Source organism: Sorex fumeus, unplaced genomic scaffold, assembly GCF_029834395.1.
Source record: "Sorex fumeus unplaced genomic scaffold, SorFum_2.1 ptg000038l, whole genome shotgun sequence".
Lineage (NCBI taxonomy): Eukaryota > Metazoa > Chordata > Mammalia > Eulipotyphla > Soricidae > Sorex > Sorex fumeus.
Genome location: NW_026606095.1, coordinates 8,881,537 through 8,899,626, shown reverse-complemented (window position 1 = coordinate 8,899,626; position 18,090 = coordinate 8,881,537).

Sequence of the window (18,090 nt, the reverse complement as noted above, 5' to 3'; positions counted from 1 at the left end):
GCTGATATTATTGGCATTCATGGAAAATTTAGACATCATCACAAACTTTAAAGAAGAAAATCTATTTACATGGTCATTGGTTGACACTGAATTGACAATGGGTCTAGATCTAAACAGTACATAAGTATGAGATGATTCACTGTAAAACTATATCACTGTCATCCTCTTGTTTGTTGATTTACTTAAGCAGATGCCAGTAACATCATTATTCCTCCCAGCCATGAGATTTTAGCAGCCTCTTCTTACTCGTCTTTTCCCAATGATTGGAGCCTCTTTCAGGATCAGAGGAATGAGACCTGTTATCGTTACTGTTTTTGTCATATTGAATACGCCACGGGGAGCTTGCCAGGCTCTGCCTGTGCAGGCGGGATACTCTCGGTAGCTTCCCGGTTCTCTGAAAAAATATATATATATTTAAATATATATATATATACATATATATATATATAGAGAGAGAGAGAGCAATAGAACAGTGGTAGGGCATTTGCCTTGCGCACAGACAACCCGGCCAAGCCAGGTTCGACTCCTCCGTCCCTCTCGGAGAGCCCTGCAAGATACTGAGAGTATCTCACCCACGCAGCAGAGCCTGTCAAGCTACCCATGACGTATTTGATAGGCCAAACACAGTAACAACAAGTCTCAAAATGTAGACGTTACTGGGCCCGCTCAAGCAAATCGATGAACAACGGGAGGACAGTGTTTGTTTGTTTGTTTATATATATATATATATATATATATATATATATAATTTGTTGCCTACTGTCTGAACCCCACCAAATATGGTGTGGTAATTATGGAAAATGGGTAGGGAGTGTCTTCTGATGGGTTGTGCAGCCACAAAGCAGCTGGGTGGTCCGGAAAGCGGCCTGGAGCAAGGTGGCTGTTAAGTAGTGGAGGGCGGCTGCAAGGGATGGGTTCCTTGGGGTAGGGAGGGCCCTCACCATCTCACTCTGGAGCATCCTGTGAAAACAGCCTGGTGCAGAGTCCAGTGGCATGGTTATGGGACCCTCATTTTATGCTCCTTTCCAGGAGAAGCAGCCATGAGTTCTGGATGGTGGCTGATGAGATTACCTGGTGCCAGCAGGGAGTGGCTTATGGGTGTGATCCCTGGGTCGCCAGAGAGTGGGGGAAGCAGGCAGAGGATTTCTGTTCCCAGGTCCCATTGAGCCCAGGTCTAAGGTCACAAAGTTCTCCATAACCTGGGTTCCATGGGGCTTCATTTATGCATAAGGCTTGGCCCAAGTGTCAGGAAAGTGGCCTGGAGCGTGGCAGTGGTTGGGTAGTGGAGGTTGGCTGCTGGGGTGGGTCCCTTGGGGTGGGAAGGGCTCTCATCAGCCCCACTCTGAGATGATTAGCTTTACAAAATGGTGAATTAAGATTTAAGACCAACAGGAAAGTTCATTCCTCTTCGAAAGAACAGTTTTACTTATTTTTTGCCATGAAAAATGCTAGCCCAGTGTGATTAGTTTGTTCAATATCTTTATAGAGAGATACACAAAATTCGATTCTGTGTAAAATCACTAACATTTTAAAATGCAGTGAATTGGAAAAACTAAACTAATGAGACAAAAACAAAACAAAAGGTCCAGGAAAGAAACCTGGCCAGTAAACCTTTGTAGTCTATAAAAATAAAAGGAATTAAATTAGGAACAAGAAGAATTTGGTAACCATCACATAATTAACTTTCAGGAAACCACTATTTTAAATTCCCTTTCTGTGCTTACTTGCTTCGATGACTAAGAGATAACCAAACTTAAGAAGTGTTAGTCTTTCTTTCCAAAGTCAAGGTACAAAAATACACTAGTGTGTTAGAAGTAAACTTGATACATTAAGAATAATCATGAATTTCTGTGGTATATGTTGTGATGTCTGCCTTTTCATTTCTAGAAATTTTTTACTTGTGTGTTTGCTCTCTCTCTCTCTCTCTCGCTCCTTCCTTCCTTCCTTCCTTCCTTCCTTCCTTCCTTCCTTCCTTCCTTCCTTCTTTTTCTCCCTTCTCTCTTTCTTCCTTTCTTGTTCTTGGGCCACATCTGGCAGTTCTCAGAGCTTACTCCTAGCTCCGCACTTAGATGTCATCCAGTTAAAAAAGCTCCTTTAGCCTCACCATCCTGACAAAAATACTGAAAGTCCTGAACAAACACGATGACCTCTTAGTATCTGTATTACAAAGCATAATGTACAAAAATAGAGGTAGACTTGGGAGGGGGGACAGTGTTAGGGGATGGTGGGAGGGAAATGGGGACACTGGTGGTGGGAAATGTACACTGATGGAGGGATGGGTGTTGGATCATTGCATGACTGAAACCCTATGATGAATAGCATTGCAATGGTCTACCTCATGGATATGTGGTAAAAAATTAAAAAAAAAAAGTAATGTGAAGTTCTTGCCTGCTTCAGTCAGTTTAATCAATTAGTGACTGAATAAATAGCACTACATTTAAAAAAAAAGGAATCTCTCCTCTTTAGGCGATACTCCGGAGAAAACTGGGGATGCCAGAGATCAAATCTGATAGACCTCTTGCAAGGCAAGTGTCCTACCCACTATGCTATCTCTCTTGTATCCCTACTTCTTTATATTTTAGTCTTGCTAATGGTTTTTCAATCTCACTTATTCTTTCAAATTTTCAACTCTTGATTTTGGTGATTTTTTTAAAATTGTTCTTTACGTTCACATTTTATTAAGTTCTGCTCTAAGTTTTATTAGGCTGGAGCGATAGCACAGTGGGTAGGGCTTTTACCTTGCATGGGGCTGACCCAGCTGACCCAGGTTCGGTTCCTCCACCCCTCTCAGAGAGCCTGGCAAACTACTGAAAGAATATCACCCTCACAGCAAAGTCTGGCAAGCTACCCGTGAAGTGTTCTATATGCCAAATACATTAATAAGTGTCACAATGGAGACGTTACTGGGTCTGCTAGAGGAAATTGATGAACAACGGGAGCACAGTGACAGTGACAGTAAGTTTATTAGTGCCTTCTTTCTGCTAATTTTAGTTAGCTTTTGTTGATCTTTTACTAGCTTACACTGTGGTGTTATATTTTTTGTATGTGGGCCTAAAGTCTGATGTTAGATATTTATGTGGGCCCTTTCTTGCTTCATAATGCATGCTTGCTCTCATAGGAACATGACTTATAAACTGCTTTTAATATGTGCCATGTGTTCTGATGCTTGATATTCATTCTCCTTTCTTTCTAGAAATCAAATTTTGATTTCTTCTTTAACCTACTAGTTTTTCAGGAATTTAGGGATTACCCTGAAAATCTACACAGAACTGTAGAAACTAGAAAAAAGTGGACACGTTTTTGGATTCCTATAACCTTCCAAGGTGAATCAAAAGAAAACCGAGCAGTTAAACAGGTTTGTTACCATCAAGGATAATGAAATGGTAAATAAAGATCTCCTCTACCACACAAAAACAGAGAGGCAAAAAAAAAAAAAGAATCCTCTCAGTTTCTATGAAACAAAACTTACCCTCATACTGAAAGCAGATAAAGATATCACAGAAAAAGAAAACTATGAACTTAAATTCTTAATAAAGCTAGGAGCAAAAATCCTTTAAAATATTAGAAAATATTTAATACATAAAAATCATACACTAGGACCAAGTAGGATTCACCCCAAGGATTCAAGTATTCAAGCTAGTCAACCAGTGTTCCTCATGATATCAATTGAAGAAATAATAAAACAATCATATGATCATGTCAAAAAATGCAGAAAAAGAATTTCACAAGATATAATACCCATCTCTGGTTTAAAAATTTAATAAAATGAAGGTTGAAGATACTTTCCTCAACATTTTGAAAACCATGTATTGGTATTGCAGGCACATAGCAGACATCATCGCAATAGTTCAAAACTGAAAGTCTTTCCTCTAAAATCAGCCAGGGGCAAGGCTGTCCACTGTTACTACTTCTATTCAATATAATATTGTAAATTTTTGCTATAACAACTAAACAAGAAAGAGATGCATACATAGGTATAGTCGCTTGGTATTAAAATACTACAGACAGAACACTGATGCCACAATTATCACCAATATTATTTTCTAAACACATGTCTTTCATGTGGTAATCAGATAAGGTAAAATTTATGAAGAGATGGAGCTGGTATAGTCAAAATATAAATACAAGGATAGATGTGTGGTCTTGCTCTGAAATGCAATTGAATTGAGTACTATGTGAGGGTATCTTTAATGATAACAGTCTGAAGTATATAAAAAACAGAACAAATATTCTGTTTCTTTTTCAATGTCAATTTTTAAAGATAGTCTGTTTTTCATTTTAAACTAGATTTTAGTTCTTTATGCCAGAATTTTTCTTAGATCTTCAACGAACTGCTTTTTGAGCCTAATCTTTTCCCTTTGCTTTCATTTATAAATGATAAATGTGATAGAGGAATTTGTAGATTAACAGTGAAAGTGTAAAATAAATCAACATTTTTATTAATCTATGTGTCCAATTGAGGTACAATTAAAAAATATAAATACAAAAGTAAATAGTGGCATCCTCTCAATAATTTAAAACTATTTGATTTAAAAATTTAAAGCTTTGTTTTGAAATAAAACTAATTCTTCCACCTATGCACGGGATCTTTCTTCCATTCTCAATAATTTAGACAAATACAAATATTACAAGTTGCTTCCAATATTATTGAACATTATCCTTGTTGTACAAGATTATCCCCTATACCCAAGAAATAATAGTAAATCTTATTGAAAAAGGCTTAACCCCCAATTCCCGCCCCACACACATGCACCCTTGATTCCACATATCTTTCAAACGGCTTCTATGTTTCTCTGAACCTCTTTGTAACACAGCTCCGAATTTTGAACTGTCAGTAGTTAGTTCCAAAAAATATAGTGAAACAATTCCTATTTAGCGTCCATATTGCCAAATCTGCAGGTTCCTTTTCTATTAATATTTTTACACAGACTCTTATATTGTTTAAAACTCCTTTTTAGTTGCTGTTCTTGTGGAGGGCATACCTGGTAGTGCTGAGAGCTTACTCCTATCTCTGCGCTCAGGGATCACTCTTGGCAGGGCTGAGGGGAAAATATAGGTTGCTGGGGATTCAAATCCGAGCTGGTCTTGTGCAAAGTAAGTGCCCTGCCCACTATGCTATCTCCTCCCACCCACCCCCAATGCCTTACTTAATATTTCTTGATCATTTTTGTTTTAAACTTAAACTTCGGGTGATTCATTTTCTTTCCATCCTGAGTCTCGTCATTATCTTTAAGTCTTCATTCCATATTCTTCTATCACTTCTAGACTGGTGAATTTCAAATGATCTCAGTCAAAATATTTCCTTCCAAAATAAATCTCTTCTTTGTAAATTTATCCAGATAGCTGGATTCACATGTAATTGGAATTATAATGACTTCCAACTGTATGATGCTAGTCTTAGAAAAAAAAAAACCTCAATTCCCCTTAAAGGGTTAGCCATCTTTAGTTTGTCCCATTTCAATAAAACATGCTTCTGTTCTACCACATGTCCAGGCTGCAAATGTAAGTTACACATTCTAGATTCTTCTCTTTTCCCCTTCCTGTGTACTCATTAGCAAGACCTGTTATCTATACCTTCAAAAGTGAATACCAATTATAAACTTTCAACAAGTGCACACAACTTAAATCCAAAAGTCTTTTTAACTCTTGCCCATTTATTGCAAACTTCTCTTCTACTCTGACATTTTCTGTATTTACCCCGTTTTAACTGTCACAGTTGTACTTTAAAATATTAGTCAGATCATTTGCAACAATTCTTAAAGCCCTTAAGTGGTTCTCTCACAGTTTAAACACAAAGTGATATTTAGAAGGTATTTTTGACTACTTCAACAATCATTTCTTTACTTTCATTCCTTCTTTAACTCTTTTTTGTTCCATTGAAAACACCATTCTTGCTTCTACATCAAGGATTCTAAGTTTGCTGTTTTATATTTCTTAGAGTACCCACTATCAAATGTTTATGTCACATGTTCCTCCTGACACTACAAAGAGTTCATCAAAAGCCATTAACTCAGAGAAATCTTGTGAAACAACCTGTCTTTGTCTATCTTTCGTTTTAGCTTTGCTTTACTTTTATTTCACATGCCATTTGAATGAATGTGCTAAACTTTTGTTAAATATTTTTCATTTCTTCTCAAGAGTTCAAATTGTAGGAAGATGCGAATTATGTCATAACTGACAAGCACAAAATTACTCATAGAGTTCAACACATTTTTTCTGCAAAATTAATAATTATATCAGTAAGAGTAAAATAAGAATTTATTGAGTGACAAAATACATTTATTTGTTCATAAAAATTTTTGTTAGCTTGTTATAACTACCTGTCAACACAGACCAATTCCTAACTCTTCATGGAAGTGCAAAATAAATCTACATATTTTAGGCTTCTTAAACTAGAGGCAGCTTTGTAACTATGACTAAAATATACTTCCAGTCTGATTTAACACAAATCTTCAAATCTGGGCCAGAAAGAGAGTACAGGAGGCAAGGTACTTACCTTGTATGTGGTGAACCCAAGCAAGTTTGAAATCCCTAAATAGCATGTGGTCTTCTGAAACCACTAGGAATGTACCTTCCTGAGCATAGAGTCAGAAGTCAGACCTGACCACAGTCAAATGTGGCCATTTTTTTTTCCATTTAAAGGGATCCGCAAATGTAATCTCCATATTCTCTACCTTTTGCCCAGATATCTATAATACCACGATCTTGAAGCCATGTTAAAGATGTCAAAGATTCAACCTTTCTCCAGAGATAATTGATAAAAATAGAGGGAAAAATCATAGTACTTTAATAAAAAATTTGGAAAAAGAAAAAGAAGTGAAAATAGTGTTGATTATTCAAGATGGATTTGAAATAATTACAAAAGTGAGAAAAAGTTTTATTGTTTTAAGCATAATTTCTAATTTTTCCCTTCCTTTTTCCCTTTGACAGTTTTCCTCTAGTCTTTGTTCTTACCTCCTTTACAGGGACCTTGGCTGACTTTAAATCAAAGTAGGGAAGTCCAATACTTGTGACTTTCTTGAGAACGATTCCTTGTAATATTACTATGCATAATTCAGCCCACACAGTAGTGTAACACCATACAACTTGGGTAGCATATAAGCATCAAAGACACTTGCTTCAGAAGGATATCTGTGAGCACAGTCAGACACAGTTGGTACAGCAAAACATTTGCACAATCTGCCAGCCCCTTTTGGGCACTGCCACTCTGCCTTCTTTTCTAGTTCTTCCTAGAATGCAGGACCCAAGGGCAACAACAGAGACACAGGACATGAAGTTCTGGTGTTTTTTTTTTAACATACATTTTTTCAGTTTAGTTTTTACAAGATTTTGACTAAAAAGTCAGTAGCAACTGTCCAAATCTCTGCCCGAGGACATGAATGTCAAAAGAATACATAAATGTAGGTGAAAAAGCTAACTATGGTCCCAACACAAGAGGATGAAAGGTTTGATTACTCAGAGTCATTACATCGGATACTGATCTTTTCTTTTCCTGACTATCTTCACCCAGTGATAGGATATATAACCATGATCTGTGTTGTTTGATGAGGAGCTGTCACATGGTCATATATGCAGCCACCCACTTTAGATGTGGAGCTGGGCCTGCTGAAAGGGCAGAGGTCAGGTATGAAGACTGGAAATTAATCTCACCTGCTAGAGAACAGCAATGGTCAGAGGGTCAGTAGCTATGGATCTACACCCTGGAAATGACAGTGGTTGGGCGTGAAGACTGCTGGGGTCTGGTCAGAAATGGGAATATCTACTTCTCAATGCAAAAAGGTTTTGGAGTTGTTAGTAGGAAAATGGATCTACCATGTATGGTGTGACAAAGAGCCAAGAGGTTCAGTATCTGTGTAACTGGCCCCCTTGCTTCTATTTATTTTCATTCCATTCAAAAATCATGTTAGAGAAATATGGAGTTTTTTTCCATTCCTTCATTTTCCTTTCTTAACCAATTTGGTCTTCAAGTAGAGATTACCTATGTTGATAGTCTGGTTAGTGTCTTGGCCTACCAACTGGAATTACAAAATTCTATATCTGAAGAAGCAAAATTTATCACATTGACTTCTTCCTAACCCAACCACTTCATCATACCACACATCCAATTTCACGAGAATCACACACTCTGAAAGGTACCCCAACAAAATATGCAGGTCTGTTTATTTTTTTCATTGTGAAAACCCTTCTCCCTAACTTGGGAGCACTTACATTGTGGAAATTTAATTATTTGTTTGTTTGTTTGTTTGTGGGCCATACCCAGCTCTGCTCAGGACTTACTCTTGGCTCTGTGCACAGAAGTCACTCCTGGTAGGCTTGGTGGATCATATGGGATACCAGGGATTAAGCACAGGTTGTCCACATGCAAGAGAAACAGCCTATCCACTGTACTTTCACTCTAGCCCTGGAAGTTTATTTTCACATAGTTTCATCTGGAAAAACATCAAAGATCAACTTTTTTTTATTATTTATATTTTTATTAGTGAAACACCATGAGGTACAGTTGTAGATTTACAAATTTTTGTGCTTGGGTTTCAGTTATACAATGATCGAATACCCATGCCTTCACCAGTGCCCATTCTCCACAACCACAGATCTTAGTATCCCTCCCACCCCCCCGTTCCCCCCATCCCATCCTGCCTCTGTGGCAGGGCATTCCCCCTTGTTCTCTCTCTCCTTTTGAGTGCTATGGTTTGCAAAAGAGGCTTTGAGTGGCAATCTTGTTCAGTCTATAGTCTACTCTCAGCATGCATCTCCCATCCTGGGAGGATCCTCCCAACACCCTTTATTTGGTCCTCAAAGGTCAACTTTTAAGAATAAGGAGAAGTAGGTTGTCGGACATGCTTTGCTTTCATGGTATGAGGTATAAGAGGACATACTGATGAAAATACATAAGATAATACTACATGACTAGGAACCAGGATCTCGGCTATCTTTCCTCGGCTGATATATTCCTTTAACATCTTTAAGTTACTGTTGAGCTATCAATCTTATAGCACACAAATATTGGGCATAAAAAATCTGTTATGGGTTGACCTGTGCCACCCTCCTTTATGAAGGAGCTCTCATCAACAATGTGGCAATATTTGGATATAGAACCAGTCAATAGATATTGATATTAAAAATAAAGATATAAGGTAGGGTCCTAATTAAATGCAATGATGTCCTTAAAAGAAAGGGAGACAGACCAGAGATGATCTACACAGAGGAAATTGTAGGTGACACCACAGACAGGACCACTCAGAAATAGCCAAGCTTGCTGACATTTTGAACTTGACTCGGGTCTCCCTCTGGAACTGTGTGCAATAGATTTCTGTTGTATGAACTACTCAGTATGTGTTGTTCTGTTAGATAGCACTAATAGACTGTGACACTTGGACTATGATTCATGCATGCAGTGCCAGGGATCCAACCTGCAGCTGCTTACAAAGTACATGTTTCAGTGCTCTGAGACTCCTTGAGTCTCCAAATTTTAATCACTCTTTTGTGGGGTGAAACTTTTTAATAATAACATTTGTATGGGCTGGAGCGATAGCACAGTGGTAGGGCATTTGCCTTGCATGCAGCCAACATGGCCGACTCGAGTTCGATTCCTCCTCCCCTCTCGGAGAGCCCGGCAAGCTACCGAGAGTTTCTTGCCCACATGGCAGAGCCTGGCAAGCTAGCCATGACATACTCGATATGCCAAACACAGTAACAACAAGTCTCATGATTGAGACGTCACTGGGCCCGCTCGAGCAAATCCATGAACAACTGGAGGACAGTGACTGTGACCATAACACTTGTATAAATAATTATTAAAACAAAATTTTACAAATAAATCAGATACAAAGCTTTTATTTTATTTATTTATTATTTATTTATTTTTTATTAGTGAAACACTATGAGGTACAGTTGTAGACTTACAAATTTTTATGCTTGGGTTTCAGTTATACAATGATCAAGTACCCAGATACAAAGCTTTTAAATGTTGTTCTAAAGAGATTTCTTCTGAACAAGAGCAAATGTTCAATACTAGCATGTAAACGTTATCCTGTTATATTTTTATTATTTGGGTATATTTTCAATTGCCACCAGTCTTCTCTTTCCTCTCAGATGGTTTCCACTTATTCTGTTTTCTGAGGTTTCCTAATCCATAGTTTCAAACGCAAATAATTTTCAACGAAGCCACTTCAGAGCTTTCTTATTGGTGTGTTGGAGCTATCATTATTACTTAAACCAGTATTGTTCTTGAAGATTTTCTAGTCAATTACATGCAATCTGAAATTCCAAATAGTACTTTGTAAAATCTTATCACGCCAAAGGTTGTGTGTTCACGGGCTCACTGGATGGCACTGTCTCACCGCCTGCGTTCGGTGCTCTTGAGCCGCTGTGTGTGGCCTGGATCAGAACGGCTGTTGGCCAAGGGCAGACGGAAGAAGAAATAGGGGCCAGGCCAGTCTATATCAATAGTAGTTTATTCTAATCCTCTTCACTCCTGTCTTTCTCTGCCTCCTTCTCTCCTGGGCCCCAGTCTTGGAACCTCTCTCCTTCTGGCTCTGACTCTGGATCTCTGGAGCCCGAGCTCTCTCGCTTCTGACTCTCTTTCCGAGCTTACGTCTTAGTTTATCTAGCAGTCACATAAGGCGGTGACATAAAGGTGGGTTTAATACTGACGAATCAACAAAGAGAGGTAAGACCACTCCTCCAGGAGATTAACTCAAGGATAAAATCTCATCTACAGAGATTACTTCAGATTACTAGGAGATCCGCCCAAGGGTGGGATCCCAACAAGGGTGTGTTCTTCCCTCAGTAATCTACTTAAATAGTTGTAATAAATCTACTTCTAATATTTCTAGCAATGTCATTCTGTATGAGCACAGTAAGAGATATAAATTTAGTTTGGTTCTTCCTGAGAACATCTCACTATATATTTCGCAGTCCTCAGGCCAGGTTAATCTTCCTAGCTCCAGCAGGATCCTAGTCTCGTCGTTACTTACTTTTGGATCATGACAGCATTTGTCCATGATCATGCCCTCAACTTATAGTTGAGTATCTTGGCTCTTTGTCCTGGCCCATTTCGATGCCAGGGTAGCTCACTGCTTGCCCTGGGTCCATTCAGTCCCTCGTCAGTACCCTGCTTTTGGGGTGCTAGGAACTAAGGGCAACTGAATCAAGAAATCAGATGCCCAGGAGTAAATATTATTCGGAGTCAATCAACTCCCAAGTTACAAAGCATAATATTAACTGTCTTCCTGTGTCCACACAGAAAGGACATTGCTTACAATACAAGTTCAGTGTCCTTAGATGGGTATGACCTGACAAACCTAAGCTACCTGAGGAAGGACAAAAGAGTGTTATCCTACAGTACTTCCCAAGAATTTATGGAGTATTTTTACTTATTAATCTGTTCCTAATAGATTTGGTCAGTATATTCTATTAAGGTCCAAAGTTCATGGAGATATGATGTATTATGCAAAATTATCTCATTGACTGCTAGATATTTCCCATATAGTGTCTATTGTTTTTACAGACATTCAAGTATTTTTTCATTAACTTCAGTAAGATCAAAGTGTTCAAGGTTGAGTTAATATTTTAAATTCTGATCTATTGCTATTTCTATACCAAATTAATCTGGAAATGGTGGTTTACACTAGATTTCACAACTCACTATAATTCCTATGCAGTTTCAGTTAGTTCCTTATTTTCTTCTATAAAAACATTTCAATTGAGCATTGCCTCTACATAGTTCTTACAAAAGTTTTAGTAGCTAAGGAAAGTTTCATTTAATATATGACTCTAACATGATGAAAATAATTTGCTTTCTGAAATTTAATTAGAGTTCTCAGAGGTACTACTATCCTTATGGAGGCAATATGGGGCCTAAGTAATGAAATTTTTATTTTTAGTTTTTTCTCATGACTGGTTATGTAATCTACTATTAATTAATTGGACTGTCCCTAAATTTGATCTTCTCTATCTCCTTTGTGATCTTTAAAATAAGTCAAGTAGAGCATGTTTGTTATCTTTAATCCAGTTCCCTTCTGCCAATTTGGGAGAGTGCTTTATCAACCTCCTCTCTTTAAAATTGCTATTTTCTTCCTATTGCTATTTTGATATTAACATGTTCAAGTCTCCTACACAGGTTTCCCAATGTTTTTTCTTGAGCTTGTTTCTTGTCTCTCATTTTTTCACTTTACATAGGTGAGCTACTTCATATTTTTATGTGTTATGTCCGTACATGAACACTTTACTTTTCCTTTTGATTGGACAATAATTTGCATGTGATTTAATGTTAAATGAACAACAGTATTAATTTTAACAAATGCATTTAACTCCACAATGTACAAAAATACAAAGCAGCAACATCTACAGAGTGCTAATATTCAGATACAATATGGTCTTTCACAGAATAGTGCCTATGAATAGCTGCTGCTCTCACTCAAGGCAGTTTCTCTTAGTCTAGTTTGCACCCAAGTGCTAATATTTAATTATTCAAATAAAATGAGTAATTATTTGAGGCCCTTTATTCTAATGCTGTTGCTCTGAATGTATGATATGAAAACAAATTGCCATTAGTTATATAGAGAATGGCTGGAGCGATAGCACAGCGGGTAGGGTGTTCGCCTTACAAGCGGCCAACATGGCCGACCCGAGTTCGATTCCTCCGCCCCTCTCGAGAGCCCGGCAAGCTACCGAGAGTATTCGATATGCCAGACACAGTAACAACAAAGTCTCCAATGGAGACGTTACTGGGCCCACTCGAGCAAATCGACGATCAACGGGAGGGCCTTTACCTTTACCTTTACCTTATATAGGGAATATATTTTATAGAGAATATAACATATTTAGATAAAACTCAGTCCTCCGCCCCTCTCAGAGAGCCCGGCAAGCTACCGAGAGTATCTCGCCTGCACAGCAAAGTCTGGCAAGCTATCCGTGACATATTTAATATGCCAAATACAGTAACAAGTGTCACAATGGAGACGTTACTGGGCCCACTCGAGCAAATTGATGAACAACGGGAGGACAGTGACAGTGAGAGTGACAGACTTTAAAATTGTTGGTAGTTATCACTATCAAGATTAAGTATAGTAAATTACCCTTATAAGCTGTGGAAGGTTTGCCTTGGACAAAGCAGACCCGGGTTTGTTTCCTCCATCCCTCTCAGAGAGCCCAGCAACCCACTGAGAGTATCCCGCCCGCACAGTAGAGACTCGCAAGCTTCCTGTGACCTATTCAATATGCCAAAAACAGTAACAAGTCTCACAATGGAGACGCAACTGGTGCCCGCTTGAGCAAATCAATGAACACTGGGAGGACAGTACTATAAGATGTATTACTTGAGTATGTATAGATAGATGAATTAAAGGCATTTGCCTTTCTCTTTCCCAAAGCATGAAGGATATTTCTACCTGAAAGACTTGTGCATGACTCTAATCAAGTTTAAAAATCATTGCTTAAACATTTCAATTTTGTCTTATAGTTTTAATGTGCAGTCAGTAAAATAAGTGGGTCCTTATTTTTCTAGACATAGATGAACAGCATTAAAAATCTGTAAGAACTAATTATGGAATAATTAGTAGTAATTAGTAATTTCACTCTGAAAGAGGCAAGTTACAAAAACCTAGTAGAGATACACTTTTAGTTGAAATTATGTAGTTTGGGGCCAAGCCAAGCAATGGTCACAGGTTATACTGGGCTTTGTTCTCAGGGATCACTCCTGATAGGAATCAGGATACCGTTTGGGGTTCAGGGGATGGAACCTGATTTGGCTACATGCAAAGAGAAGACCTTACCTGCTGTACTGTCTCTTAAGCGTCCTGACAATAAAATAAGTATAACAGACCTGGAATGTCAAAGTGACTAATGGTTGGTTCATAAGACTCATGCATACACTGTGTGATGATGAAGAAGAGTTAAAAATGAGAATTTAAACTCAATCAAAGGGTGTGCACTAATTGTGTCCATCAACTGCTAGCATATGGGATATGTCGGTTTGTTCCCTTTTAGCAGAGTCATTGCAACTGTGGTATTCTGCCCTACAGCAGCTGTATTATAACCTGCAGAGATAGTGCCAAATTTATTTAATTTTTAAATCAATAGATTTAAATTTAAATTATGGCCCATCTGCCATTGACCTGAAAACCTGATAGATTTTACTGATATCCAGAAAAAAATATGATTTTGTCACAGGTACAAAATCTTGTGCAAGTTGTTTTATATTTCTCCGTATGATCCAGCAATTCCAGAAGTTATTGAAATGTTGGTGGTACATAAAACGTCTGCATGGAGACACAGGAAGGGCAATAAGTCTCTTGATACTTTAGAGCACAATTGTGTAGTCCCCCAGAAAACTATTCGTCATTTTACTGAAAACTTGTAGACTGTTAAGAGGATCTTAGCAGGGAAGAAACTCTGACCAAAGGTTTCTAAGCACTCTATGACAAGTTGGGTGCTTTGAATGTGATAAGCCATAAAGTTGGGCATGCACAACCTTACTCTACAACAGAACATGCTCTTGCCAGAAGTGCTCTCTGTTTTTATTTTTATTATTATTTTTAATGCGGGCTGGAGTGATAGCACAGCGGGTAGGGTGTTTGCCTTGCCTGCCTGCGGCTGATCCAGGTTCAATTCCTCCGCCCCTCTCGGAGAGCCCGGCAAGCTACTGAGAGTATCTCGCCCTATGGCAAAGCCTGGCAAGCTACCCGTGAGGTGTTCAATATGCCAAAAATGCTAACAGCAAGTCTCACAACTTATTGTGAGATGTTACTGATACCCACTCGAGCAAATTGATGAACAATGGGAGGACATTGCTACAGAACAGTGCTACAGTGCTTTTTATTTTTAATGTAAGAGTACTGCTACTTATTCAGCCATTGATTAAGCTGATTGAATTGGGCATTAACTTTGCATTAACTTTTTTAAAATTGAATCACCATGAGATATAGTTATGAAGCTTTCAAGTTCGAAATTCAGCCATACAATGATCGAACATCCATCCCTCCACCAGTTCATACTTTCCACCACCAGTGTCCCCAGTATATCCCTCCTCCCCCCATCCCAGTTCTCACCCTGCCTCCATGGCAGGAAATTTCCCCAGTACTCTCTCTGCTTTTGTGAATTATGTTTTGCTCAAAATTTCCCACCACCATTAAAGCCTGTCTGCCAGGGGCGGATGCAGGATTATTTATTGTCCGTTACTCATTTTTATTTTCTTGGGTGCCATATGGAAATTTGGGTATGCGGGTTTTGTGACTGAAATCTCCAGACTTTCACGGAATTAGGGTGGGCTACATCCCCCAACTTCCCAATACACATGGAAGCACTTGCAGTCACCCCCATGGACCAACTCCAGAGTCACCCTGTAAACTCTATGACTGGTCTTGCTTAAGAAACCCTAAATAAATCTCTAAAGAGATCAAATGCCAGAGATACAGCAGTGAGTCCCAGAAGACACTACAGAGCCGGAGAACTCTCTGGACCCCGTACAGAGCCAATTTCACCAGGGCCATATGCTTCTGGGATCCTAGATTGTAAATGGCTTGGTTCCAGAGACATTTCTGTAGGGCACTAGTCCATTTTGAGATTCAATTGGGCATCTCTGGACCAGAGCTGTTGGTGTGCTAAGATGGCGCCAATAGGCACATTGTGGGTATGACAGCCAAGCCTACGAGCAGGCAGGGAGCCGGGTAAAGGACAACCTGGTGCCTCTGTTTCCATGCAGCATGGAAATTTTGTCCTGGGCCTTGCTTGTGGAAGCTCTTAGTTGGCAGAATTCTATCTGGAATAGGCAGGGAAACTGAATCTGCTCCATCTGGCATGCCCTGGTGGAATTGGCTCAGTATAGGGTCCAGAGAGATCTCTGGCTCTGTGGTATCTTCCAGGACTCACTGCTGTCTCTGTACCAGGGCTGTCGGTGTGCTAAGGTGGCGCCCGGAGGCACATTGTGGGGGTGACAACCAGGCCAATGAGTGAGCTGGGAGCCCCGGAGGGATAGCCTGGCACCTCTGCCACCATGCAGCATGGAGATTTAGTACTGGAACTCATAAACCTGGGCCTTGCTTGTGGAAGTTCTTGGTCATCAGGATTCCTTCCGGAGTAGGTGGGAAGGCTGCACCTGCTCAATTTGGAGTGCCAAATTGGTGAAATTGGCTCTGTACGGGGTCCAGAGAGTTCTGCTCTGTGGTGTCTTCTGGGAATCGCTGCTGTATCTCTGGCATTTGACTTCTTTAGAGATTTGTTTATGGGTTTCTTAAACATGGCCAGATGGCCAGTAATAGAGTTTACAGGGTGGCTCTGGAGTTGGTCCATGGGGGTGACTGCAAGTGCTTCCATGTGTATTGGGAAGTTGGGGGATGTAGCCCACCCTAATTGTGTGAAAGTCTGGAGATTTCAGTCACAAAACCTGCATACCCGAATTTCCAGCAGATTATATCTTGGTGAAGTCCATCCTGAGACCATGGAGTCAGGCCAGGGATATAGTGGCAATTTTGGATTGTGGAAGCAAGCATCTTCTGGGGGCTCTGCTTGGGTGGGCATTGGCCAACCTGCCCCCCTCCAATTTACCACAATCTGTTCCAAAATGCACTGGTCCAAAATTAACTGTAGCTTTTGATCTCTTTTGAGATTTATCTATGGGTCTCTGAAATAAGGTCAACAAATTAGCTTGTACAGCAGAGCCAGAGGTGGTTTGTGGGCATGGGTCCCACATACCTAACTTTTGGCGATTTAATATCTTGATAAACTTGGTCCCAAGTTATTGGAGTCTGACCAAAGGCACAGCGTCAATTATGGGATGTCAGGAATCCTGAAGTCACCATCAGGCTGTTGATGCACTCGCCCCGCAGGTACAGGTTGACCTGTTGGGAGCATCATACCCCTTGTTGTATGTTTTTAAACTTGCATTTTGGACTTGTATTGTATTCCTGTGTTCAGTTAACCGAGGAAGTAGAGACTTGGGCTGGTGATTATCAGACAGATTATTCTAAGTAAATTTATATTCTAATCTCCATTTTGATTGAATGATGACTCTCTAGTAAGTAGGGATAGCATTTAATTTTCTTTATTTGAATTCCTCAGCTTCATGATGTTTAAAGAGCCATTGCTATCATATCTAAGAAAGAAATTGTCAAACACTTATTTTTTCCATGTTGAAAGAAATCTTGTGACTAATTTGATACCCATAGTGGGTAGGGTCTTTCAGGAGGCTGACCCACGTTCAATTCCCCCGTCCCTCTTGGAGAGCCTGGTGAATTACAGAGTATCCTGCCCACATGGCCGAACCTGGCTAGCTCCCCCATGACATATTCGATATGCAAAAAACGGTAACAAGTCTCACAATGGAGATGTTACTGGCGCCCACTCGAGCAAATCAATGAACAATGGGAGGGCAGTGCTACATTGCTACTAAATTTATAGATGATTAAATTAATTTCCAGTTAAAAAAACTAAGTGATAGCTATCTGTTAATTTCATAGTTTAACCTGCACTTTTCTGTGGGAAATCTAATCTCTGTAAAGAAAATTACACTGAATTTTAAAATATGTTGCAGCCTGTCAGTTCTGGTTTATGGTTTGTTTGCAGTTATTTATCTGTTTCTTTATTTTATTTTTTGGGGGAAATTAACTTTCGAATTATGTTCTTTAAATGAGGAGCAAATATAAAATGAGACCCTTTAAGTGAGTAACAAATAGAAAACTCTCTAACAAAGTGCCTTTGTCAAAATTCAACTGGAAAAGTTAATAAAGAGGTTAATGAAAAATCACCCAATTCTTGAATTAGGAAAACCAGTATCTAGGTTAAGACTATTAAAAGGCATATGAAAAAATGCTCCAGATCACTAGGCAACAGGGAATTACAAAACAACAATGAGTTATCATCTCACACCATAGAGACTGGTACACATTCAAAAGAATAAAAGCAAATAGTGCTGGCGTGGATGTGAGGAAAAAGGGATGCTCTTTCACTGTTGGTGGGAATGCCGACTGGTCCAGCCTTTCTGGAAACCAATATGGACAGTCCTCCAAAACTAGATATTGAGCTTCCATATAATCCTGCAATACCACTTCTGGGAGTATATCCTGAGGAAGCAAAAAAGCACGGTAGAAATGA